The sequence below is a fragment of the Schistocerca gregaria genome, chromosome 7 (assembly GCF_023897955.1).
Source record: "Schistocerca gregaria isolate iqSchGreg1 chromosome 7, iqSchGreg1.2, whole genome shotgun sequence".
Lineage (NCBI taxonomy): Eukaryota > Metazoa > Arthropoda > Insecta > Orthoptera > Acrididae > Schistocerca > Schistocerca gregaria.
Window position 1 is genome coordinate 547,595,201 of NC_064926.1, and position 26,744 is coordinate 547,621,944.

General features: G+C 46.9%; 1 protein-coding gene across 1 annotated transcript in view; it reads left to right on the forward strand.

Annotated features, from left to right (window-relative positions):
- The first annotated feature begins 10,055 nt into the window (after positions 1–10,055).
- LOC126282080 (uncharacterized) overlaps positions 10,056–26,744 on the forward strand; it is a 30,036-nt gene continuing 13,347 nt past the window's right edge. The window contains exon 1 of the mRNA XM_049981535.1: positions 10,056–10,182. The gene's annotated coding sequence lies outside the window, so the exon portion shown is untranslated. The remainder of the gene's footprint in view (positions 10,183–26,744) is intronic.

Below are 26,744 nucleotides of genomic sequence, written 5' to 3' on the forward strand. Positions count from 1 at the left end.
ATCCTCTCTAATTCGATCATCATCAGTTATTTTCCTCATCAAATAGCAAACCTCCTTTACTACTTTAAGTATCTCATTTCCTAATCTAATCCCTCAGCATCACCAGACTTAATTCGACTACATTCCATTATCCTCGTTTTGCTTTTGTTGATGTTCATCTTATATCCTCCTTTCAAGACATTGTTCATTCCGTTCAACTGCTCTTCCAAGTCCTTTGCTGACTCTGATTGAATTACAATTTCATCGGCGAACCTCAAAGTTTTTATTTCTTCTCCATGGATTTTAATACCTACTCCGAATTTTTCTTTTGCTTCCTTTACTGCTTGCTCAATATACAGATTGAACAACATCGGGGAGAGGCTACAATCCTGTCTCACTCCCTTCCCAACCACTGCTTCCCTTTTATGCCCATCGACTCTTATAACTGCCATCTGGTTTCTGTACAAATTGTAAATAGCCTTTCACTCCCTGTATTTTATTCGTACCACCCTCAGAATTTGAAAGAGAGTATTCCAATCAACATTGTCAAAAGCCTTCTCTAAGTCTACAAATGCTAGAAACGAAGGTTTGACTTTTCTTAATCGAGCTTCTAAAATAAGTCGTAAGGTCAGTATTGCCTCACGTGTTCCCATATTTCTACAGAATCCAAACTGATCTTCCCCAAGGTCGGCTTCTACCAGTTTTTCCATTCGCCTGTAAAGAATTCGCGTTAGTATTTTGCAGCTGTGACTTATTAAACTGATAGTTCGGTAATTTTCACATCTGTCAACACCTGCTTTCTTTGGGATTGGAATTATTATATTCTTCTTGAAGTGAATCTAAACTGGCAAATTTGGACTTCAGCAATGCTGCGTCATGGCCTTGAAACGTCATACTGAATAAACTGAAAATTCTTAGCTCAATTAAGTCGCGAGATAACGCGTATATATCTGCTCCTATAACAATTTTTTTAGCACAGCTCAGTGGATGCTGGCCACTAGATTTTGTTATGTATGGAAAACAACTGATTTTATTTACGATAGTTGGCATGACTATCGATAGGAGAAATTAGAAAAAAGTATAATTTCAGATGAATGACTGTCAAAAGTTATCTTCATAAAAAAGATTAATATTGAAAAATTAGTGAAAATTATTTACACTTGGCTTTGGTATAACAATAGTACAAAATAAGTTGTTGCAAATTACATATGCGCGCTGCAATAAGTAATAATAATTTTTGCTTTTACCTTATACTATATCGCTGAGGTACCGCCATCGTTCTCCACGACCGGCCTTGGTAATTCCTTACAGGACACAAGTGCTCTCTGTGAGCTATACAACTAGAAAACTGCTCCCTAAGAGCGACCTGACACGACCGCCCGACTGCGAGCCACTACCACTACTGCTGCTGCTGCCGACACTGCTCTCTGGTCTGCGATTCTATTGTAGCTTACATATCGCAGGCCCCGCGTGAGCAATCTATCGAAGTTACATTTGCTCGTGTGCGCTAGCAATAAATTCCCTAGTCATGTACCTCTTACAAGGGTACCGTGAATCCACAACCGATTATTTTGAGATACGGAACCAATGATTGGAAATGCATATTTATTATGTTATGGACACACAGCGAACACCACATAACAGCAACGTAGCTCACAGTTATTGTTAAAAGTGGCGACCGTCAGTCTCAACGGATGTACTGCAATGGCACATGTAGTTCTGCCACACTCTCGTCCCGGTGGCTGTTGTACACTGGAAAGGAGGTGGGTGATAAACAGCATACACCCCTGACCGATAAACAGACTTGCTGTACAGAACGTAACTCAAGAGCACATGTGTCATCTGGCGACCGCATGCATCGCACCGGAGCATTAACCTGTGCCGCATGGATAATTTTCCATTGCCTCAGACATCTTGAGATGCGCCCACGGTGAGAGGTGTTACTGTGTACAGTGCCTGAAGTGTTACCAAAGATGGTATGCTACTCATCACGATTGATGGCAGACGTGCATGTAATGTACGGTGTGGCAGGATGCACTGCTCGTAAAGCAGCAGCAGCATTCCCAGCAGGCGCCATCCTAATTTGGAGAACTTTATCTCCATGTCTACCAACGTATGAGAGCCAGGGTCGTTCACGCCACAGAGAAGCGGCCAAGGTTCCCGCCAGAGACATGACCGAACACCAGAATTGAAGAGATGTTGTTGGATCATGCGGTTGATCACCCAGCAACAAGCAGCTTGCCCGCGAAATGCACACTTCGAAGCATACAGTGCGCAGAGTACTGGTCGAACAAGCATTACGCCCCTATCACAAATAATGTATCCAAAGACATGGACCAACGGATTTTGAGCCGCGCATCCACTTTGAGAGAGGTCAAGTTTCTCTCTCATATTTTTTCCATAAGTATTTTGTTTGAAACGAATATTGTTCCAACTTTTCGCAACCGGTGCGAGACTCCAGAGGTTAACAGCAGGAGCGGATGTCGATGGAGGCAGAAGCATGAGGAATGTTTATGGTTATTGGTTCTTAGAAACGGCATGTTTGAAGCTGAACGCAAGTGGCGGCGAGCCATCCCTTAGTTGACCTTGCCGGACTGTCCCACAGTCGCAAAGGTGCCAACAGAGCATCCCCTAGTTGAGACGGGTTTCCAGCAGGACAATGTCCACTTTACCTGCATCGGCGCCAGCCGAATGCTGGTCTGGGGGAGATGGACTGAACGAACGCGTCTACACACTGGGGTTGTAAACAGGGCATTGTGGATAGCGCTACGCCTAATAAAGACTTACAAGTTTTCGTGTTCCCCGAAAACTGCAAATGGGCCGGTGACCCACTTCCATCGACCGCCTTGGTCGTAAAGGAAACGCTGGCGTCTGGGAAACGTTTAGAGATAGAATCTTTATTGCACCACATAGCTAAGACTAACTTGTTCCAAGGCACAGGCAGTTAAGATAAAGATCTGTAAGATTGTATCTGTTCGCTTGCTGCAGTGGGAAGCGACGCGACTTCGGGGAAAAACATCTGCTCCCACCGCAATTCTTAAAATGGCTGTAATTGGCGTTTTTTTATTTTATTTTATTTTATTTAATATTTTTATTTTTTTTTGCAGAGACGCAGGTCTCTTAACTCTTGCGCTAGTTCGTCGTAAGTTTGTGTTGGCGTGTAGGAGGGGAAATCTTGCGCCTCTAAAGCTCTGTGATTGGCTCAAGTCGAAATGGAAGGCGTTGTCGTTCGTATACTGTGCCGAAAAACGGGAACTGTTTCTTTCTGGGGAGGTACGAGGCTCTCTGGCTCAGGACTTCGGCTGCGAGGCACTCTGGCTCTGGACTTTGATCTGGAAGAAACTTCTGGTCGAAGCTCTGGCAGGTGTGGTTGGTTCTTGGGACCCGTCCTAAGACTGACTCAACTTGCGAGAAATAAGACTGGAGAGCCTGTGGTGAAGTTTTCACTGTACCGGTAGTCTGACTTCAAATGTCTCTGACTAATCGTTTGCCGAGAGCACACTTATTCGATTTTGTTTACCAGTCTCGAAGTTTGGCATCCTTGTGCGCTCTGCAGTAAAAGTGAGCCGAATTGGTCCTCGGCGACAACCCTCACCATCTGGTGAGCAAGATGTATGAAACAGGCGAAATACCCTCAGACTTCAAGAAGAATATAATAATTCCAATCCCAAAGAAAGCAGGTGTTGACAGATGTGAAAATTACCGAACAATCAGTTTAATAAGCCACAGCTGCAAAATACTAACACGAATTCTTTACAGACGAATGGAAAAACTAATAGAAGCCGTCCTCGGGGAAGATCAGTTTGGATTCCGTAGAAATACTGCAAAACGTGAGGCAATACTGACCTTACGACTTATCTTAGAAGAAAGATTAAGGAAGGGCAAACCTACGTTTCTAGCGTTTGTAGACTTAGAGAAAGCTTTTGACAATGTTGACTGGAATACTCTCTTTCAAATTCTAAAGGTGGCAGGGGTAAAATACAGGGAGCGAAGGGTTGTTTGCAATTTGTACAGAAACCAGATGGCAGTTATAAGAGTGGAGGGACATGAAAGGGTTCAAATGGTTCAAATGGCTCTGAGCACTATGGGACTCAACTGCTTTAGTCATCAGTCCCCTAGAACTTAGAACTACTTAAACCTAACTAACTTAAGGACATCACACACATCCATACCCGAGGCAGGATTCGAACCTAAGACCGTAGCAGTCGCACGGTTCATGACTGCGCGCCTAGAACCGCGAGACCACCGCGGCCGGCGACATGAAAGGGATGCAGTGGTTGGGAAGGGAATAAGACAGGGTTGTAGCCTCTCCCCGATGTTACTGAATCTTTATATTGAGCAAGCAGTAAAGGAAACAACAGAAAAATTCGGAATAGGTATTAAAATCCATGCAGAAGAAATAAAAACTTTGAGGTTCGCCGATGACATTGTAATTCTGTCAAAGACGGCAAAGGACTTGAAAGAGCAGTTGAATGGAATGGACAGTGTCTTGAAAGGAGGATATAAGATGAACATCAACAAAATCAAAACGAGGATAATGGAATGTAGTCGAATTAAGTCGGGTGATGCTGAGGGAATTAGATTAGGAAATGAGACACTTAAAGTGGTAAAGGAGTTTTGCTATTTGGGGAACAAAATAACTGATGATGGTCGAAGTAGAGAGGATATAAAATGTAGGCTGGCAATGGTAAGGAAAGCGTTTCTGAAGAAGAGAAATTTGTTAACATCGAGTATAGATTTATATGTCAGGAAGTCGTTTCTGAAAGTATTTGTATGGAGTATGGAAGTGAAACATGGACGATAAATAGTTTGGACAAGAAGAGAATAGAAGCTTTCGAAATGTGGTGCTACAGAAGAATGCTGAAGATTAGATGGATAGATCACGTAACTAATGAGGAAGTATTGAATAGGATTGTGGAGAAGAGGAGTTTGCGCCACAACTTGACAAAAAGAAGGGACCAGTTGGTAGGACATGTTTTGAGGCATGAAGGGATCACAAATTTAGCATTGGAGGGCAGAGGGAGACCAAGAGATGAATACACTAAGCAGATTCAGAAGGATGTATGCTGCAGTAGGTACTGGGAGATGAAGAAGCTTGCACAGGATAGAGTAGCATTTAGAGCTGCATCAAACCAGTCTCACTGGTAGGGAGTAAATTGCGATCCGTCTGCCTCATCGCTAGATCGTGGGATTTTTCATTTCTCACAGGTGCCGCCTTATATCTCGCCACTGTCGTACACGAGTCGCCATCTGCAAGTTACATCGCTGCACGAAGCAGACAGGGTAAAGTACAGCTGCTCTGGCCTTGTCTAGGCGTACAAATCCCAATCGCCACTGCTCTCACCTGCATCCACATAGCGTAAAGTAGACTGAACAAGTCAAAGTCTGCTCAGCGTCAGATTAACACCGGGTGCGTTATCCACATTTTTAGGACCAGTGTATTTGACTCACCGCTGCCACCCAGGATCCTTGTCCATTGTGGTCTTAAACCACCTGCAAGTTATTTACGATATTCAAAAATAATCTGTTTAGGTTTAATTAGACCTGTCTTTGCTTCTTTTGCTTTGTGTGTGTTTGGAAATGTAAATGTTGTCAGTAAAGTAAATCTTGTTTGCCTTCTCAATTAAGTCATCACTTTAATCTAGTAACCCCAAGTGTTAATTTTCATTTGCATACAACGTTAACAGGTAGCCTTTCATTGTGTACGATATTGCCAAGATCTCCTACTTTTTATCGTCAAGTTTCAACTTCTGTCAATGGATTATCCACCGCACTGCTGTAATGTCAAAGTTCGTACAGTTCACGGTTGAGGCCGCATTCACTCGTGATGGTGTTTTCAAGAGTTGCAACAGCCATGTCTGGAGCGAGGACAATCCCCGAGCCACCCACATCAGTGGCCATCAGGAACGATTCTCTGTCCGGGCTTTGTACGAGATCTCCTAATGGGATCTTATCTGCTGCCTCCCCATTTGACTGATCCAAGTTATCTGGTGTTCCTGCGAGATATACCGCCGCAGTTCATGGAGACTGTACTCCTTCTTGTCCGTGAAAGGATGTGGTTTCAACACGACAGTCCCACTTTGATGATAATGTCCACGACCATCTGAACAACATTTGGCATCATCGTTGTACTGGAAGGGGCAGACCTGTCCCATGGCCAGCGCGATCGCCGGATCTAACACCTCTTGTAAGGTGGCATCATTTTCAGCCACATTACAACTACCACGCCGGAAAGAAGACCCTTTAATAGTATAAACATCGAGACAGGAAACCATTAACGATACTGACATCGGCTAGGGATCTTAATTTGTAGCAGAATATCTGCACGTTGGGCGATAGTGAAGCGGACGGAGACGGGAGCCTGGCAGGAGAACGGGAAAGACACAAACGAGGCAGGCAGGCCTGAGAGCTGAAGACAACAGCGCCCGTAAGCTACACTGGAAACCCCAGGCGGGTGGACCGCGGCTTAGCGGGAGCCACGTGGCTGAGGACAAGGAGAAGACACAAGGGCTCGCTCACAAAACGCGTGCCGGCGTGTAGGTGGTTTTCCCAACGGCCGGAGGGGAAGCTTCTGGAACAGTCTGGAAGCTTCTAGAAGCTTCGGTCGGTTGCAAAACTGAGATTGGTCGGCGCTCGCGAACGAACGCCTTCCAGCAACATGATTGGTCACGCACATTAAAGGAGGGAGGAAAAAAAAGAACAGGAGTTACGAAAAAGCGTAGCGACTAGGAAACACTTGTTCCTCGGGCGTCGAGGAGAGAGTTTGGTCCTGGCGAGGTGTGCGACCTCGTTACTGGGGCAGAGTACTCGTAGCGAGAGCCTGAGGATCGTCTGGTATTCCACGGCAGCCGTGGAGGTGCCCACGGAAGCTTTTGGTGAAGTAGAATCTATGTTATTTCGCTGAGCCGAGAACCTATGCAGCGATAAGCGTCAGACCACTGTAGTGGTCGTGCGAGGGAAGTAAAGTAAATTGCTGATCACGTGTCTTTTTCGTTCTATGCTGAGGGTTCACGTTTCTAGTCGCGGGTGTAGTTCTAAATATAATTGCAATTGCCATAGCTGATATCAGTATTCTGCACTTGATTTAACGACCGTGAATATATCACAGGACAGTCCCAGACAGAGCGATTACCAAATGTGATTAGGTAGAACTATAATGTTGCTCGTACTGTGTAATCTTGAATACAGTGAACTGCAGAAGAGTAAAGAATTTAACACTACTGAGTGTTTCTAGTTTCACAGCTAGTACTTTGCTTTGTCATTTTATTATCTCCTTATTTGTGTATTTCATGTTTACAACCACCTGGTGGCGGCAGTGTTTGTAGGTCAGCACATCTGAACATTCTAGCGTATACTGAGGATATGGTTAGAAACCAACCGGATTTGCATACGACTAGTTAACATCACATATAGAGCAAAGGACAAGCTTAACCTTCTGGAGAGCGTATAAGTGTCAGGGCGACAAATTAGGGTTATAAAATCCGTTGTGCAAAATTTTTCACTTATACTTTCGGCTCTCAGGCTTAACCGTCAGCAGAAAAGAGCAAAACAGAAGCGGTAGCTTACACTCTGGACTTCCTATACTAAGATTACGTCAAGATGAATACCAGCTTGCTAGGGTCCAAGCTGCCTGTCTCCTGGTACGACAGCCACCAGGGTTCCTTCCTCAATATCATCGGTTGTGAACCCATTATTACCTGTTGCAGTAACTCCCAAAATGTCGCTGCACGAAATATAAGGCTGTCAAATGTAATTTAGAAATCCAAAGAACTCTGTTCAAGAGAAAGTTCGCTGTAAATGAATCTGCCACTCGTACCAGTTACACTCCTGGAAATTGAAATAAGAACACCGTGAATTCATTGTCCCAGGAAGGGGAAACTTTATTGACACATTCCTGGGGTCAGATACATCACATGATCACACTGACAGAACCACAGGCACATAGACACAGGCAACAGAGCATGCACAATGTCGGCACTAGTACAGTGTATATCCACCTTTCGCAGCAATGCAGGCTGCTATTCTCCCATGGAGACGATCGTAGAGATGCTGGATGTAGTCCTGTGGAACGGCTTGCCACGCCATTTCCACCTGGCGCCTCAGTTGGACCAGCGTTCGTGCTGGACGTGCAGACCGCGTGAGACGATGCTTCATCCAGTCCCAAACATGTTCAATGGGGGACAGATCCGGAGATCTTGCTGGCCAGGGTAGTTGACTTACACCTTCTAGAGCACGTTGGGTGGCACGGGATACATGCGGACGTGCATTGTCCTGTTGGAACAGCAAGTTCCCTTGCCGGTCTAGGAATGGTAGAACGATGGGTTCGATGACGGTTTGGATGTACCGTGCACTATTCAGTGTCCCCTCGACGATCACCAGAGGTGTACGGCCAGTGTAGGAGATCGCTCCCCACACCATGATGCCGGGTGTTGGCCCTGTGTGCCTCGGTCGTATGCAGTCCTGATTGTGGCGCTCACCTGCGCGGCGCCAAACACGCTTACGACCATCATTGGCACCAAGGCAGAAGCGACTCTCATCGCTGAAGACGACACGTCTCCATTCGTCTCTCCATTCACGCCTGTCGCGACACCACTGGAGGCGGGCTGCACGATGTTGGGGCGTGAGCGGAAGACGGCCTAACGGTGTGCGGGACCGTAGCCCAGCTTCATGGAGACGGTTGCGAATGGTCCTCGCCGATACCCCAGGAGCAACAGTGTCCCTAATTTGCTGGGAAGTGGCGGTGCGGTCCCCTACGGCACTGCGTAGGATCCTACGGTCTTGGCGTGCATCCGTGCGTCGCTGCGGTCCGGTCTCAGGTCGAGGGGCACGTGCACCTTCCGCCGACCACTGGCGACAACATCGATGTACTGTGGAGACCTCACGCCCCACGTGTTGAGCAATTCGGCGGTACGTCCACCCGGCCTCCCGCATGCCCACTATACGCCCTCGCTCAAAGTCCGTCAACTGCACATACGGTTCACGTCCACGCTGTCGCGGCATGCTACCAGTGTTAAAGACTGCGATGGAGCTCCGTATGCCACGGCAAACTGGCTGACACTGACGGCGGCGGTGCACAAATGCTGTGCAGCTTGCGCCATTCGACGGCCAACACCGCGGTTCCTGTTGTGTCCGCTGTGCCGTGCGTGTGATAATTGCTTGTACAGCCCTCTCGCAGTGTCCGGAGCAAGCATGGTGGGTCTGACACACCGGTGTCAATGTGTTCTTTTTTCCATTTTCAGGAGTGTATAAAGCAGTGCATGTGACTGGAGAACTAAGATGGCAACTTCATCGAAGAGTGAATGATGAAAGCAGAAAGTGACTTGCGTCCTAAGAAAGCAGATTTGTTTGGAAGTACGTGCCTATCAGCAAATTCAGTTGCGCAAAGAACACAAGAAATTGGAGAGAATATAAGGCTACAGATTTGAACGAAAACTGGGAATTTCTCGCTGTTTCTTTGGCGCTGGATGGCCGTCTGATCTCTCGAGTACGTCACAACTTCTCCTGTTCAATCGCGGTGTTAGTTTCGACGGAAGATTTTGTATCCGTTTGTAACACGCATGGAACGTCAACTGGAAAGGCATTCTCATTAAAGTGGGACAAAAGGAAGAAAATAAAAAGGTAGCGTATGTCACAGGAACGATATCGGCATTTGCCTTCAGAGATTTAGGGAAAAAAACGGAAAACCTTAATGTGGATTGCTAGACGTGGATTTGAACCTTCGTTCTCCAAAACGCGAGTCGAGAATGTTACCACTGCGCCACCTCGCTCGGTTTTACTGAAAAAGAGCCACGTACGAGACGGGCAAGTGACACCAGTTTCAAAACCTCCCCCATGGCCCTGACCGACAATACAATACATTTGCCAAGAAAAAAAAAGTACACTGTTAAAGTGCGTTCTTCGCAGAACGGTTCTGTGGTCCAGATGTGTCTCGGTGCGAAGACGACTGTATCAGCTTCTTTATTTAGTGCTGCCGTGCAAACTGTGTGATTCACCTGTCGAGGCTTGTGACGTAAGCTGCCACTGTTTGAGGAAATGTTTATGTCTGGTTACGCCACAATAGGACCCGGTTGTCAGCGCGTCTCTTCGTCAGAGGGAGATAGCGGCCCGACCCGGCGTGTTCGAGGTTGCCCGTCTGAAGACCTCAGTCATACGCAGCAACTGGCGCCGACTGCATCGCTCGTCCAACGCATTTCAAAAGGAAAGGTACGTCCGTAGCCGAACGGAAAGAGATGCTGTTGGAGTCACTTTTAACTAGAGAGCTTACTTCTGAATGTACGTGTAAGTTTATCCTCCGTAAGCGACCTGTCGGTGTCTGCGGGTGGAGGGGGGCGGGAGGGGGGGGGGGCGGGGGGGCGGGGGGGGGGGGGTACTTCCGGTATCGCTTACATTTGCCGGCTTTCGTGTTCCTTACACGAATGTCAGATGGGGCCAAGGTGTTGCGGGTAAATTACGTGGAAGTACTGGGCCGGGTTTCGGGCAAACATCATTTACCATAATGAGATTTTCACTCTGCAGCGGTGGGTGCGCTGATATGAAACTTCCTGGCACATTAAAACTGTGTGCCGGACAGAGACTCGAACTCGGCACCTTAGCCTTTCGCGGGGCAGTGCACTTGCCCGCGAAAGGCAAAGGTGCCGAGTTCGATTCTCGGCCCAGCACACGGTGTTAATGTACCAGGAAGTTTCATATCAGCGCACACTCTATTGCAGCGTGAAAATCTCATTCTGGGAACATCCCCCAGGCTGTAGCTAAGCCATGTCTCCGCAATATCCTTTCTTTCAGGAGTGCTAGTTCTGCAAGGTTCGCAGGAGAGCTTCTGTAAAGTTTAAAGGTAGGAGACGAGGTACTGGCGAAATTAAAGCTGTGAGGACGGGGCGTGAGTCATGATAGGGTAGTTCCGTTGGTAGAGCACTTGCCCACGAAAGGCAAAGGTCCCGAGTTCGAGTCTCGGTCCGGCACACAGTTTTAATCTGCCAGGAAGTTTCATCATTTACCATTTGTAAAACATTTATTACAAAATATTGTAGGGTGCAATTTTCCAGTTTCTCGTTAAGCAGACTTTCAGCATGTAGCCAAGGGCTACTGTCGCTCAATAAATTTAAGATGAGTGATTCCAAAAAAATTCTTTAACAATTCGAAAGCAAGTCCACAGGGCCTTTAAATATGCCGGCCGGAGTGGCCGTGCGGTTCTAGGCGCTACAGTCTGGAACCGCGCGACCGCTACGGTCGCAGGTTCGAATCCTGCGTCGGTCATGGTTGTGTGTGACGTCCTTAGGTTAGTTAGGTTTAAGTAGTCCCCTAAACATAGAACTACTTAAACCTAATACATCACACACACCCATGCCCGAGACAGGATTCGAACCTGCGACCGTAGCAGCAGTGCTGTTCCGGACAGAAGCGCCTAGAACCACTCGGCCACAAGGGCCGGCCATTAATTAAAATGCGAGATAGAATGACGTATCTTTTTTTAAAAAGAGAATAAAACAAATGTTACGATTATTTCGGCAGAAGCCCGTAACAAAGTTTGTTGTTGTTGTTGTGGTCTTCAGTCTTGAGAGTGGTTTGCTGCAGCTCTCCATGCTACCCTATGCTGTGTGTAAGCTTCCTCATCTCCCAGTACCTACTGCTGCCTACATCCTTCTGAATCTGCTTAGTGTATTCATCTCTTGGTCTCCCTCTACGATTTTTACCCTCCACGCTCGCCTCCAGTACTAAACTGGTGATCCCTTGATGCCCCAGAACATCTCCTACCAACCGATCCCTTCTTCTAGTCACGTTGTGCCACAAACTTCTCTTCTCCCCAATTGCATTCAATACCTCCTCATTAGTTATATGATCTACACATCTAGTCTTTAGCATTCTTCATGACCACATTTCGAAAGCTTGTCTAAGCTATTTATCGTCCATGTTTCACTTTCATACATGGCTACACACCATACAAATACTTTCAGAAACGACTTCCTGACACTTAAATCAATACTGGATGGTGTTAACAAATTTCTCTTCTTCAGAAACGCTTTCCTTGCCATTGGCAGTCTACATTATTCATTATTAAACCTACTACTGTGATACCCATATTTGATTTTGTATTTATAACCCTGTATTCACCAGACCAAAAGTCTTGTTCCTCCTACCACCTAACTTCACTAATTCCCACTATATCTAACTTTAACCTATCCATTTCCCGTTTTAAATTTTCTAACCTACCTGCCCGGTTAAGGGATCCGACATTCCACGCTCCGATCCGTAGAACGCCAGTTTTCTTTCTCTTGATAACAACGTCCTCTTGAGTAGTCCCCGCCGGAGATCCGAATGGGGGACTATCTTAACTCCGGAATATTTTACCCAAGAGGACGCCATCATCATTTAATCATACAGTAAAGTTGTATGCCCTCGGGATGGGGAAAGATTACGGCCGTAGTTCCCCCTTGCTTTCAGCCGTTCGCAGTACTAGCACAGCAAGGCCGTTTTGGTAATGGTTACAAGGCCAGATCAGTCAACCATCCAGACTGTTGTCCCTGCAACTACTGAAAAGGCTGCTGCCCCTCTTCAGGAACCACACGTTTGTCTGGCCTCTCAACAGATACCCCTCCGTTGTGGTTGCATCTACGGTACGACTATCTGTATCGTTGAGGCACGCAAGCCTCGCCACCAACGGCAGCCGGTGCACACAGGCAGCACCCCACAAGAGAACTGTGGGGTCAACAGGTTGCATGTCCGCTGCGTGTGTCAAAACAGTCATGAGACTGGCATACACTGAGGGGCGTCTAACAGGGTAAACTCCCAATCGCACCTCCCCCCCCCCCCCCCCCCCCTCCTCCCAGATTCAGGTTCAGTGGTAATACGGCCCAGTGGATAAGCCCGTCAAAAACTGTCAAGAATGAAAACAGGAAGAAGATGTACTGAACTGTGAAAAAAGAAGCAGAACGGAAACAGTGAATGGTCCTAGCTCAGGATGTGTAACATTGAGAGGGTTAGAACAGTCATGCCGTCGTGGTCCAGGGGTTACGGCGTTGACCTAGAAAGCAGGATATCCGTGTTTAAATATCCTTTGTGCTCTTTTTTTCACAATATCGTGAGCTGCCCGTCCAGTCATTGACGAGTTTGTTCTATTTCTATAGTTTTCGCAGTTTTCATACTATACATTGGTTACAGAATAAGAATCATATGATAAAATATTTTGCCGTTGCAAGTAAATGTAATGAATAGTGAGAGCAAATGAGATGGCACTTAGACCTCTCACAGAAATGAAAACAAGAAATTAACGGGTGCGAACTATATTGCAATGAAGAAATTCAAAACACAAAACATCAAAAACATATGTTCTGATAGAGCACAAGGAAAACTGCGTCATTGTGAAACTGTTGAGTTTATTTGTTGTAGCTTATGTGACGAACTATTACATTTTCATCTTTACTTTAGGAGTGATCACAGTCACAATCATAGCAACACCTAAATAGGGCTAGGAGGCAATCTTCACTCGCTCGCCGGCCGTGCAAGTTAGATGTGTCCATTACAGATTCCTATCAAACGGCACACGTACTGCCACCAGTGAAGTTTATGACACCCCAGACGTGTATCTCGGTGGAGGATTCGGCTGAGTTGTCGCCTTGTCGTCAAACGTTTCCGGTTTTTATTCCATACCCACTTCCTCTCGGCTGCTAACAGAGTAGTTGTGCGGGTATAGGTCCCTTTCTTATTACACCTCGCTGTTGCAAACGGACATTACACCACTACACAGACACAAATTTGAATACAGCGAGCATGGACATTAATGACTGAATGGACAGTTCATAATTTTATGAAAAAAATTAAAAAATAAAATAGGACACAAGGGAGATCTTCCGACACTTGGACTATATAACCACATCGCCTCGTGTCTCGAGACTCTGTCACTGTTGCTCATGTTGAGCTTGGATCGTTTATTGTTTCTGTTTTGCTTCTCTTCATAGTTCAGTACACCTTCTTTCTCTTTTCACGATTGATCTGTCTTAGTTTTTGACGGAGTATCCACTGGGCCATCTTACCATTAAATGTGAGGGGAGGGGGGGGGGGGGGGGGCGAGTGCTCGTTGGGGAGTTTCCCGTGTAGGTTGGGGCACCACTAGGCTACCAAGATCAACAGTTCTCCACTCTCGGGACCACTAATAATCCGCACAATTTTAGATACTTTTACCCTGTCAGATTTACCGCTGAGCATACGCTTACTAGAACCACATCTCACACATTGCAGCCCCTCGACTGTGCTCAGCACAGGGAGGCAAGATACCGGGACAGGAAACAAACGGAGATACCACCAGTGCCGCCTTCTCCCGACTTAGCCAGTCTAACGCGATTAACCAGCTGCTAGCTCACTGGGCCGACAGACAACACAGCGATCTCATAATCCAAGGAGCAAAGCACATAGTGAAACAGACACTCCAAAACACCACTCTCTCCGAAACATCAGATTATTTCATACAAACTGAATCCTCAAATGAGAGGAAAATGACTTGAACATACAAACGAAATAAGTTTTGACGCTGAAGCAAAACACGGGGCCAAGACCGCTACAATAATGCGCACTCGGGGATAACGTCGGAGAACCGACGTTGCACAGCCGAGATCCACTGGATGCCACAAACGACACTGCTGTTGAGAGCGAAGGCAGGCTGTTCCCTGGTTGGAAGGCATTCTCAGAGGCGAGGAACGGCTGTTGCTCTAGCTCGCACGACTGGAGGTTTGAAAGGAGCAACAAGACGCAGCGGCTCGGAATGGTGCGTGACGAGAACTATTGTCGTTGTACGTACAAATGCCCTCTCAGTCCCCCATTTTCCTATCATCGTAGTTTCGCGAGTTATTTGTGAGGAAGCAATGTGTTCCCTAGCCCTTCTTGGAATGTATGCTCGCGAAATTTTAACAGTGAAGCCTTCTGTGACACATAACGACCCTTCTATAAACTCTGCTGTTGGAGTTTCATAAGCTGTCGCTCCTGTCGAATGGATCCCAAGGAAACGTGCAGCTCTTCGTTACTTCTTCTGCATATTTTTTTTCTGTGAGTCTTACCTAGTTAGGGCGCCACACTGATGATCGATACTCAAAAATCGATCGAGTACGCGAAGGAACTTGCCCCCCTTCTTGCAGCGGTGTACCGTAGGTCTCTAGAAGAGCGAAGCGTTCCAAAGGATTGGAAAAGGGCACAGGTCATCCCCGTTTTCAAGAAGGGACGTCAAACAGATGTGCAGAACTATAGACCTATATCTCTAACGTCGATCAGTTGTAGAATTTTGGAACACGTATTATGTTCGAGTATAATGTCTTTTCTGGAGGCTAGAAATCTACTCTGTAGGAATCAGCATGGGTTTCGAAAAAGACGGTCGTGTGAAACCCAGCTCTCGCTATTCGTCCACGAGACTCAGAGGGCCTTAGACACGGGTTCACAGGTAGATGCCGTGTTTCTTGACTTCCGCAAGACGTTTGACACAGTTCCCCACAGTCGTTTAATGAACAAAGTAAGAGCATACGGACTATCAGATCAATTGTGTGATTGGATTGAGGAGTTCCTAGATAACAGAACTCAGCATGTCATTCTCAATGGAGAGAACTCTTCCGAAGTAAGAGTGATTTCAGGTGTGCCGCAGGGGAGTGTCATAGGACCGTTGCTATTCACAATATACATAAATGACCTGGTGGATGACATCAGAAGTTCACTGAGGCTTTTTGCAGATGATGCTGTGGTGTATCGAGAGGTTGCAACAATGGAAAATTGTACTGAAATGCAGGAGGATCTGCAGCGAATTGACGCATGGTGCAGGGAATGGCAATTGAATCTCAATGTAGACAAGTGTAATGTGATGCGAATACATAGAAAGATAGGTCCCTTATCATTTAGCTACAAAATAGCAGGTCAGCAACTGGAAGTAGTTAATTCCATAAATTATCTGGGAGTACTCATTAGGAGTGATTTAAAATGGAATGATCATATAAAGTTGATCGTCGGTAAAGCAGATGCCAGGCTGAGATTCATTGGAAGAATCTTAAGGAAATGCAATCCGACAACAAAGGAAGTAGGTTACAGTACGCTTGTTCGTCCAATGCTTGAATACTGCTCAGCAGTGTGGGATCCGCACCAGGTAGGGTTGATAGAAGAGATAGAGAAGATCCAACGGAGAGCAGCGCGCTTCGTTACAGGATCATTTAGTAATTGCGAAAGCGTTACGGAGATGATAGATAAACTCCAGTGGAAGACTCTGCAGGAGAGACGCTCAGTAGCTCGGTACGGGCTTTTGTTAAAGTTTCGAGAACATACCTTCACCGAAGAGTCAAGCAGTATATTGCTCCCTCCTACGTATATCTCGCGAAGAGACCATGAGGATAAAATCAGAGAGATTAGAGCCCACACAGAAGCATACCGACAATCCTTCTTTCCACGTACAATACGAGACTGGAATAGAAGGGAGAACCGATAGAGGTACTCAGGGTACCCTCCGCCACACACCGTCAGGTGGCTTGCGGAGTATGGATGTAGATGTAGATGTAGAGTTGTAACAATGGAAAATTGTACTGAAATACAGAAGGATCTGCAGCGAACTGACGCATGGTGCAGGGAATGGCAATTGAATCTCAATGTAGACAAGTGTAATGTGCTGCGAATACATAGAAAGAAAGATCCCATATCATTTAGCTACAATATAGCAGGTCAGCATCTGGAAGCAGTTAATTCCATAAATTATCTGGGAGTACGCATTAGGAGTGATTTAAAATGGAATGATCATATAAAGTTGATCGTCGGTAAAGCAGATGCCAGACTGAGATTCATTGGAAGAATCCTAAGGAAATGCAATCCGACAACAAAGGAAGTAGGTTACAGTACGCTTGTTCGCCCAATGCTTGAATACCGCTCAGCAGTGTGGGATCCGCACCAGGTAGGGTTGATAGAAGAGATAGAAAAGATCCAACGGAGAGCAGCGCGCTTCGTTACAGGATCATTTAGTAATTGCGAAAGCGTTACGGAGATGATAGATAAACTCCAGTGGAAGACTCTGCAGGAGAGACGCTCAGTAGCTCGGTACGGGCTTTTGTTAAAGTTTCGAGAACATACCTTCACCGAAGAGTCAAGCAGCATATTGCTCCCTCCTACGTATATCTCGCGAAGAGACCATGAGGATAAAATCAGGGAGATTAGAGCCCACACAGAGGCATACCGACAATCCTTCTTTCCACGAACAATACGAGGTTGGAATAGAAGGGAGAACCGATAGAGGTACTCAAGGTACCCTGCGCCACGCACCGTCAGGTGGCTTTCGGAGTATAGATGTAGATGTAGATGAAGAATGCAGCACCTTCAAGCATTGTGTTCAGTGGCACCAGCGTACAGTAAGGCACATACTGAGGAGTTATTGTGTTAGTGATTCATTTGTCTCGATCATCGGCAGTCAGATGGCGCTCAAAAGGCCCATCTGGGCGCCCTCTCTTTTTTTGGCTCCGCAGGCGGCAACTGAACTGAGTTTAGAGCTGAACAGTGTTTGCAACATTCGTTCTAGGATACAACTTCCACGTCGATGATTACGTACTCGTGCTGAACACCTTCAGCCGTCTGAACGGCGCAGCAGTGTGGGCCTCCGGGCAGGTGGATGGATGTATCGACGGACTGCTGCACATGCTGGCCACAGTGAATCGGTGCGGCGTCGTGCCGCTCCTTTCAGTAGTGGGCTGACCGGGTTCTGGACGTCCGCGTAGCACAGGCGCAGGCGAAGACTGACGCACTTTGCGAGCAGCGGCGGTCGACCGTACGCCATCCAGGGACGGAATCGGGGCACGTGTTCCATCTGCTGGGTCGTCAGGGACCATTGAAATCCATCTGCTTTCGCCAGGGCTAAGATCACTTGTGTCTCTGGCCGCGCTACCAGTGACACCACGACACCACTGAACATGGCCACCGTGGTGTCGTGGAAGAGTTGACTAGACAGAGAAACGACGCTTCTCGTCTTCAGTGATGGGAGCAGATTCTGTCTGTATGTTAGTGGTCGGCACAAATGGTGTGTACGGCGTAGCCCTCGTCAGCTGCCGATTCCAGAGTCCGTTCACCTACGCCCTGCCGCCGCCCAGGTTCCATGCCAGCCTCCATGGTGTGTGGGGGAGAGGGAGCGGTGCATCATTTGCAGTCTCGGTCACATTTGGTGTTTTTGCAGGGTACAGCAACCAGTGCTCGCTACATTGCACAGGCGCCACTGCTATTTCTTCGACAGGAACGTGACGTCTCTGTATGTCCATCTTTTTAGAGATGGTTGCAGGAATCAGCTGTTCGATATAGGATTTCAAATTAAACACCTTTCAGCCATCTAGTTTCCAACCTTCCTTTATTTGGCAACCAGTTTCAGCGCTTTACTACGCCATGTTTAGGGCAGTGATCGACATGTAGCAAGATTCTTCCTCGGTTGTGATTAAATACTGGTATTAGTAGATTTCTACTTGTTATAGCGATCGCATTATCTGCCGACTGTCGGCAGATGATGGTTGGAGTCATCGCTATAGCAAGTAGAAATCTACTAATACCAATATTTAATCACGACGGAGGTAGAATCTTCCCACACGTCGGTCACGGGCCTAAACATATCGTAGTAAAGCTCTGAAACTGGTTGCCAAACAAAATAAGGATGGAACCTAGACGGCGGAAAGGCCTGGAAGTTGACGGGCTTTTTCAGCAGCACAATGCACATCCGTACGTCTGCTGCGGCACAATGTGCACAACTGTCCTGGCGAGCAAGAGCACCAGATCTCTCGCCAATTGAACACGTATGTGACAAGTTGGAGAGGGGACTTATTCATTGTCCAGAGCCCGCAAGAAAAATTGCCGAACTGCCACAAAAAGTGCAATACGCTCGGGTCAGTCTACCGCAGGATGGCATTCGGCGCTTTTGTGATTCTTTGCAATCGAGAATACACTACTGCCAGAAGGGGTACAGTGTGTGCTGATGCGACTGTCTCGACACCCATCACTGTGACGTGTGTACTACATCTTGTCTGAATCCGTCGTGTACTTGTACAATGATGAACTACCTACCGCCTCAGTTGTCAATCAAATGACTTTGACCTTGAGGGTGTTGCATTCTTTTTTTCCGGCAGTGTAGTTTCATAAGGTTGCTCCGAACGGTACTCCAAGGTGTTTTACGATTACTACTGTTTCCAGCGAATTTTTGCCATTATTGTAAACGAACAGCAAGCTATTTCTCGACTAATTTAAACGCAGTACGTAACATTTATTTACGTAGAGAGACAACCGTCAGTCTCTCTACCAACCCTCGTTCCTCAGCAAGCTTTCGGCGCGGTCTCCCGACTTTGCAGTCTTTCTGAGGACAACGCCGTCCTCTGCCAGTAGCCCAACGGAACTTCCGTCATTACCCGCTAGATCATGAGTCCCAAATTTTGCTACAGGCTGCTGTGTAAATATCCAAGTATTAGATACGATCTGCAGAACTAACTGAAACGGATAGGTTGAATAAAAAGAGTAATTATAGTCATGTTGTCCCTGTTCTGATTTCTCTTGTAAAAGCTTATTCTTTTCATTAATTTACAAAGAAAATAAATCTGTGGTTATATATTGGTAAATAGACAGGTCGTGTGAGAAGAAAATTACATTGGTGAGTCCTCCCTTGCACATTTTCCTTAATGCCAGTAAATATCACGCATCAAGTGCCTCGAAGACTTCTCAAATAAATGAAGCCAATACGCTTTTCTGGACGGCGAGTGTTCACCAGAGACAAGGGTATCGTCAGCAGTGCCCCAGGGCAGTGTGGCAGGACAGCCGTTGTTATTCTGCTGTTATTTTCAATACATATAAGTGGCCAAGTGGACAGGGCGAGCAGTAGCCTGCCACTGTTTGCGGATGACACTGTGATATATGGGACAGTCTCGTCGTTGATTGCCTGTAGGAAGGTGTAGAGTGGTTTCGACAGAATTTCTACTTAGTGTGGTGAATGACACCTTGCTCTAAATTTGCAAAAATGGAAGTCAATGCAGACGAGTAGGGAAAACAATTCTGCAGTGTTCGAATACAGTATTAGACGTGCGGTGCTTGACACGGTCACGTGGAATAAATATGTAGGCGTATTTTTGCAATGCGATATGAAATGGAGCGAGCAGGTAATGTCGATAATATGGAATATGAACGGTCGATGTCGTTTTATTGGGAGAATTTTGGTAAGGCGTAGCTCACCCGTAAAGGAGCCAGCGTATAATGTGGCTCTTCCTCGTGTACTGCTTGAGTATTTGGGGTGCACACCATGTCGAAGCAGATCAGAGGAGTGTTGCTAAAATTGTTTAATAGTAGATTCAATCAAGATACGAGTGTTACGAAGATGCTTCGTGAACTCAGATGAGAAGCCCTGTAAGGAAAACGACTCTGTTCTCACGAAACACTCTTCATAAAATCTAGAGAACTGGCATTTGCAACTGAATACAGAACGGTTCTACTGCCGCCGACGCACATTCCACTTAAGGACAGGGAAGACAAGATAAGAAAAATTAGGGCTCTTACAGAGGTATATAATTAGCCTTTTTTTCCTCGCTCCGTTCGCGACTGGAACAGGAAAGACAATTAGTAGTAGTGGTGTAAGTTGTCCAGCATCGTACACCATAGTGGTGATATGCGGAGGGTGTCTGTAGATGTGGAACACTGATGTCTAAAACAGACGAAATCTTCAGATATAAAAGCAATAGTGAGAGTGTTACAGGTCTCACAAAGTTCTGTGGTTTCCAAACTTTCTCCCTTCCGAACGCCCTTATTATATCCGAATTTTTCCGCGACGCCCTAAGCCGAAAAAATGGTCCACCTAACACAATTCAAGTGCCCAACTGATGATCGCATGTTAAATTGACAAACAGGAGAAACTGGAGAAACAGTTGTATTTACTACCGAGCTGGACACAGTTTCTTATATTGAATGCCCTTCTGCAACACATGAAAACATAAGTAGTATTGATGACAAATGACTTAAAATTTTTGTTTTATTTGGAAACTGTATGTCGAAAGGTTAAGATGCGCACCTGTGCTTAAAGGTTAAACAAATTAGGAAAATATTATGACAATGATAAGGCTTGCTTCAAAGAGAGCAACCTTTTCATTTCAATCAGCAACAAGGTGCGACTGGATCTCAACCCGTCCCTTTTGACAACCTCATTCTGACTAAAGCCCTGGTGACAGTTGGCTGTTAATAAGTCAAAAGTTAAACTGCTTCTCAGTTATGAAGGTCGCCCTGAAGGAACGTTTTAAAGCATTACGTATGAGCACTTATTACAAGAGCACTCACTCGGCGGAACCACAAGGTCCAGTTAAAAATACACCAATAATGACCCGGTCTTTCAAAGACAGGAACGTACAGCTTAGTACAACAGGTAGTTCAGATTATCTCAAATACAATTACAATCAAGGAATTGAACCGATTAACATCTAAATCCAGCCACAAGACCCCTGTTTGTTTAACGGCAACATGTGCCTTGGTACAATTGTTCCGACTGTATTTCCGACCAGGAGCTGATTCATTAAAACATTAATGATCAGGTAAGAACTAGAAAAGAAGGGCAATGTAATATCAGAACAAATTTTCAAACGACAATTAATGTCTAGTACAATACTATGGTCTGTATTTACGACCAAAGAGCCGGCCGAGTAAAACTCTGAGGGGGGGGGGGGGGGGGGTACAAACCAGAAGTTAATTAGGCGGTCGGGTAGACAATGACACCAGTCAAAACGAGGATTACAGAACGTTGCTCTCCTTTATCAGCAAGCTGGTCCAAGGACCGACGGTGCGTAGAAGGGGGCAGCCAGGCGACGAGCGGACGTCCGACACAGATGTTGTCAACCAACCGGCCGGAGGTCGGCCTGCCGCTGCCCCCGGTGAAGTACTCTGGTATCCTTCCGCTGCGCAGGCCCTCCTCGCGTGGCTCGTGGCTTCGGCCGCTCTGACATCGTGACCGCCTCTTGTCGCGACGCTACCGCCAATCCCCAAACTTGCTGCCACTTTTCTCGGGCCAGCGAACCCGTATGTACATCGGCAAGCAAAGAGTTTCTGAAGACACAGCCCACAGATACGAACTCTTCCTCATAGATATTGGCAACGGGGCCGCACGAGGGATAGTCGATACTACCCCTGAGCTAGTGGCGCCAGACAGAACAGTCTACTAACTTAAAGGCGCCACGGCTCACCATTCACATATCTGGGAACCTATTTCATATGCTCGTATCTTCGTTGAATGCAATGAAGCTCTCTCTCAAACGCTTTTCGGAAATCTAAAAATATGGAGTCTGCCTGATGGCCTTCATCCATGGTACAGGGCACAGTGTGAGAAAAGGGAATCTCAGTTTCGCACAGGCTGTGGTCTCTGAATCCCTGCTCATTTGTCGACAGAAGGTTTTTCTCTCTCGAGGAAATTTATTATATTCGAATCTAGAATATTTTCAGAAATTTTGTATCAAACCGATGTTGAGAATACTGGTCTGTAATTTTGCGGGGCCGTTCTTTTACTCTTCTCATCTATAGGAGGCACTTACGCTTTTTTCCAGTCCGTTCCAGCGTTACGTTCTACCTGCAATAGGGAGCTACGGAATCCTGGATCCAGGCGTAAATCTGGTCCAAATTTTAAGATCGAATTTTCTTCCCTGCAAGAGTGCAGATCTGTGCTGAAAGCCTTTTGAAAGTAAAACCGAGGGAGGTGGCGCAGTGGTTAACACAGGACTCACGTTGAGGAGGACGACGCTTCAAACACGCTTCCGGTCGCCTGATTTAGTTTTTCCCGCGATGTCCCTAAATCGTTTAAGGCAAATGCCGGGATGATTCCTTCGAAAAGGGAACGGTCTTTTCCTTCTCGATCCTTCCCTAATCAGAACTGGGGATCCGTCTCTTGTAATCTCGTTGTCAAAAAAATGGTTCAAATGGCTCCGAGCACTATGGGACTCAACTGCTGTGGTCATCAGTCCCCTAGAACTTAGAACTACTTAAACCTAACTAACCTAAGGACATCACACACATCCATGCCCGAGGCAGGATTCGAACCTGCGACCTTAGCAGTCGCACGGTTCCGGACTGCGCGCCTAGAACCGCGAGACCACCGCGGCCGGCAATCTCGTTGTCAACAGGACGTCAAACACTAATCTCCTCCTCCAGAAGTGAAGGCACACCGCTAACAGATTTTTGATCTGAAAAAAGGTTATTTTGCAGGAGCATAAAATGCGTTCCATAATTCTGCAACAGACGGATGTCACCGTTTAACACAAATTAGCTGTTATATGTTTTTCTCCGACGTTCCCTCTTGATAACGGGAATGGTTAGTGTGTGTCGTTGCACCTTCCCCCCCCCCCCCCCTCCTCCTCTCCCCGCTCTGAAGTGATGACTGAAATGAAAGACTCATCTCTAGTGCACATTAGGTTGAAAGGTTGGCCACTTGGTTGTCATTTGACAAAGCCACCGAATGAGAATGCAGCTTACTACTTGCTATAACTGATCTGTAGCGTAGCCTAATGTTTACGTCCGTGCCATGTTTGACGCACACTTCATCGTAATAGTTAAAACCGCAACACAAATCCAGAAGACGTGTGTCACATAATTGACGAGTATCTCGATGATATTATTGTACATTGGTGGGGAATTCAATAAGTAATGCAACATTGTCGGCCAATTTCGATTGAAGGAATCTTTTGTGGGATATCGTGGAATATTCCCGCTTTAGTCTCCATAGTTTCACGAAGTTCCAACAGTTGGCAGAGCTATACGTAGCCTCAAAATGGCGTTTGTGACGAAGGTGCGTTCCAAGCAGACAGCTGTCATTGTGGGTTTATTTCCATTGCAGAAGATCAGAACACAGCAGACAATCATAGGCGCTTGCAGAATGTCTATGGAACCTAGGCAGTGAACAAAAGCACGGTGAGTCGTTGGTCGAGGCGTCTGTCATCATTGCAACGAGGCCGCACGCACCTGTCCGATGTCCCGCGAGCTACCCTCAGGAAATCGAAGAAACTAGTTCAGCGTGCTCTTCGTCACAAATATGCAAACGAACTTCTCCTTCTCCCTAACAGCGCAAGAACTCACACACGTCTGCTCACCCGAGAGGATCTCACGAGACTTCATTGGACTGCTTTTCCTCATCCACCCTACAGTTCGGACCTCCCACCTCCATCAGTTTGTCTCTACGAAGGAAGCATTCCGCGGGAAGCATTACGTTGACGATGGGGAAGTTATTGACGAAGCAAAACGTTGGCTCCGATGTTGACCAGAAGAGTGGTACCCTGCGGGCGTACAGGCTGTGACGTATTTAAATTGGGTTTTGTAGCCAAAGAGTGGGAAACAATAGGGTGTATTGGAATCCTGAATAAAGCCAACCTGATTTCAGAAATAAATTGGTTGCCCTACTCGTTGAACGCCCCTTGTATATCGTGTGTAAACTACGAAACAAGCAAGGAATGTCCATGCGTAAATTTTACAACGGGACTTGCGCGTGCTTTCCTCTATTCCCTTTGTTGCTCCAGCGACTCACGATGAACTGCTGGAGTATGATGTTTAGTTGCAGGAAAGCAATGAACGAAGACCACGGTTTACGTCGATGTCACTGGAGACCGGGCCAAGTTCCAGTACTTGTAGTCCTTATCAAGCAGACACGACAGCAGACAACAGGCGTCCAACGAATTCAAAGACGTGCTGCGCAACAGGGCGCTGTAGGCTACACAAAAGAGTTACAGAAATTCTTGGGGAAATCAGAAACCTTGGAAGAAGCACGAAGCAGCTGTCGTGAAACACTGCTGGGTGACTTTAGACAACATGTGTTTGAACGAGACTGTGAGATTGCGCGTTTCGCGTAGGAATCGTGAGAATAAAGTAAGTGAGATCAGCAGCGTTGCCAAATATGTGGAACAGTTATAGGAAAATAATTCGAGCTAGTTATCTATAAAAGACTAACAATGCCTTAAAAGTAGCTCATACCCAGAAGGAGCTCCAGCTGGCTGTCCCTAGATCCCCTACATCACAGGCGAAAAACGGAAATCTGATAATGGAAAATCGTAGCTCTGATTCCCGTCGCTGGTACTTACAATTGCTCAACTTTGAAATAAGCTGTTCTAGATAACATTGAAGATCGAATACTTTCTCTGTCATAAGGGCTTTTATCCTGTATCCATCACGAAGCTCACTTCTTACAAGAGCCATTTGAGACCTTTCCATTATACACTCCTGGAAATTGAAATAAGAACACCGTGAATTCATTGTCCCAGGAAGGGGAAACTTTATTGACACATTCCTGGGGTCAGATACATCACATGATCACACTGACAGAACCACAGGCACATAGACACAGGCAACAGAGCATGCACAATGTCGGCACTAGTACAGTGTATATCCACCTTTCGCAGCAATGCAGGCTGCTATTCTCCCATGGAGACGATCGTAGAGATGCTGGATGTAGTCCTGTGGAACGGCTTGCCATGCCATTTCCACCTGGCGCCTCAGTTGGACCAGCGTTCGTGCTGGACGTGCAGACCGCGTGAGACGACGCTTCATCCAGTCCCAAACATGCTCAATGGGGGACAGATCCGGAGATCTTGCTGGCCAGGGTAGTTGACTTACACCTTCTAGAGCGCGTTGGGTGGCACGGGATACATGCGGACGTGCATTGTCCTGTTGGAACAGCAAGTTCCCTTGCCGGTCTAGGAATGGTAGAACGATGGGTTGGATGACGGTTTGGATGTACCGTGCACTATTCAGTGTCCCCTCGACGATCACCAGAGGTGTACGGCCAGTGTAGGAGATCGCTCTCAACACCATGATGCCGGGTGTTGGCCCTGTGTGCCTCGGTCGTATGCAGTCCTGATTGTGGCGCTCACCTGCACGGCGCCAAACACGCATACGACCATCATTGGCAAAAAGGCAGAAGCGACTCTCATCGCTGAAGACGACACGTCTCCATTCGTCCCTCCATTCACGCCTGTCGCGACACCACTGGAGGCGGGCTGCACGATGTTGGGGCGTGAGCGGAAGACGGCCTAACGGTGTGCGGGACCGTAGCCCAGCTTCATGGAGACAGTTGCGAATGGTCCTCGCCGATACCCCAGGAGCAACAGTGTCCCTAATTTGCTGGGAAGTGGCGGTGCGGTCCCCTACGGCACTGCGTAGGATCCTACGGTCTTGGCGTGCATCCGTGCGTCGCTGCGGTCCGGTCCCAGGTCGACGGGCACGTGCACCTTCCGCCGACCACTGGCGACAACATCGATGTACTGTGGAGACCTCACGCCCCACGTGTTGAGCAATTCGGCGGTACGTCCACCCGGCCTCCCGCATGCCCACTACACGCCCTCGCTCAAAGTCCGTCAACTGCACATACGGTTCACGTCCACGCTGTCGCGGCATGCTACCAGTGTTAAAGACTGCGATGGAGCTCCGTATGCCACGGCAAACTGGCTGACACTGACGGCGGCGGTGCACAAATGCTGCGCAGCTAGCGCCATTCGACGGCCAACACCGCGGTTCCTGGTGTGTCCGCTGTGCCGTGCGTGTGATCATTGCTTGTACAGCCCTCTCACAGTGTCCGGAGCAAGTATGGTGGGTCTGACACACCGGTGTCAATGTGTTCTTTTTTCCATTTCCAGGAGTGTATTATGAAAATTTGCTGAACGACTTTTACACTTAATTTTCTCATAGTTAGATGTAACGCTGTAAGATAGAGACTTCCTATTAAAACGCACTTTCATGAAGGCCTCCGTTGCCTTCAACCTAGAAAGATAGCACCACTTCAGCTCATTCATAGC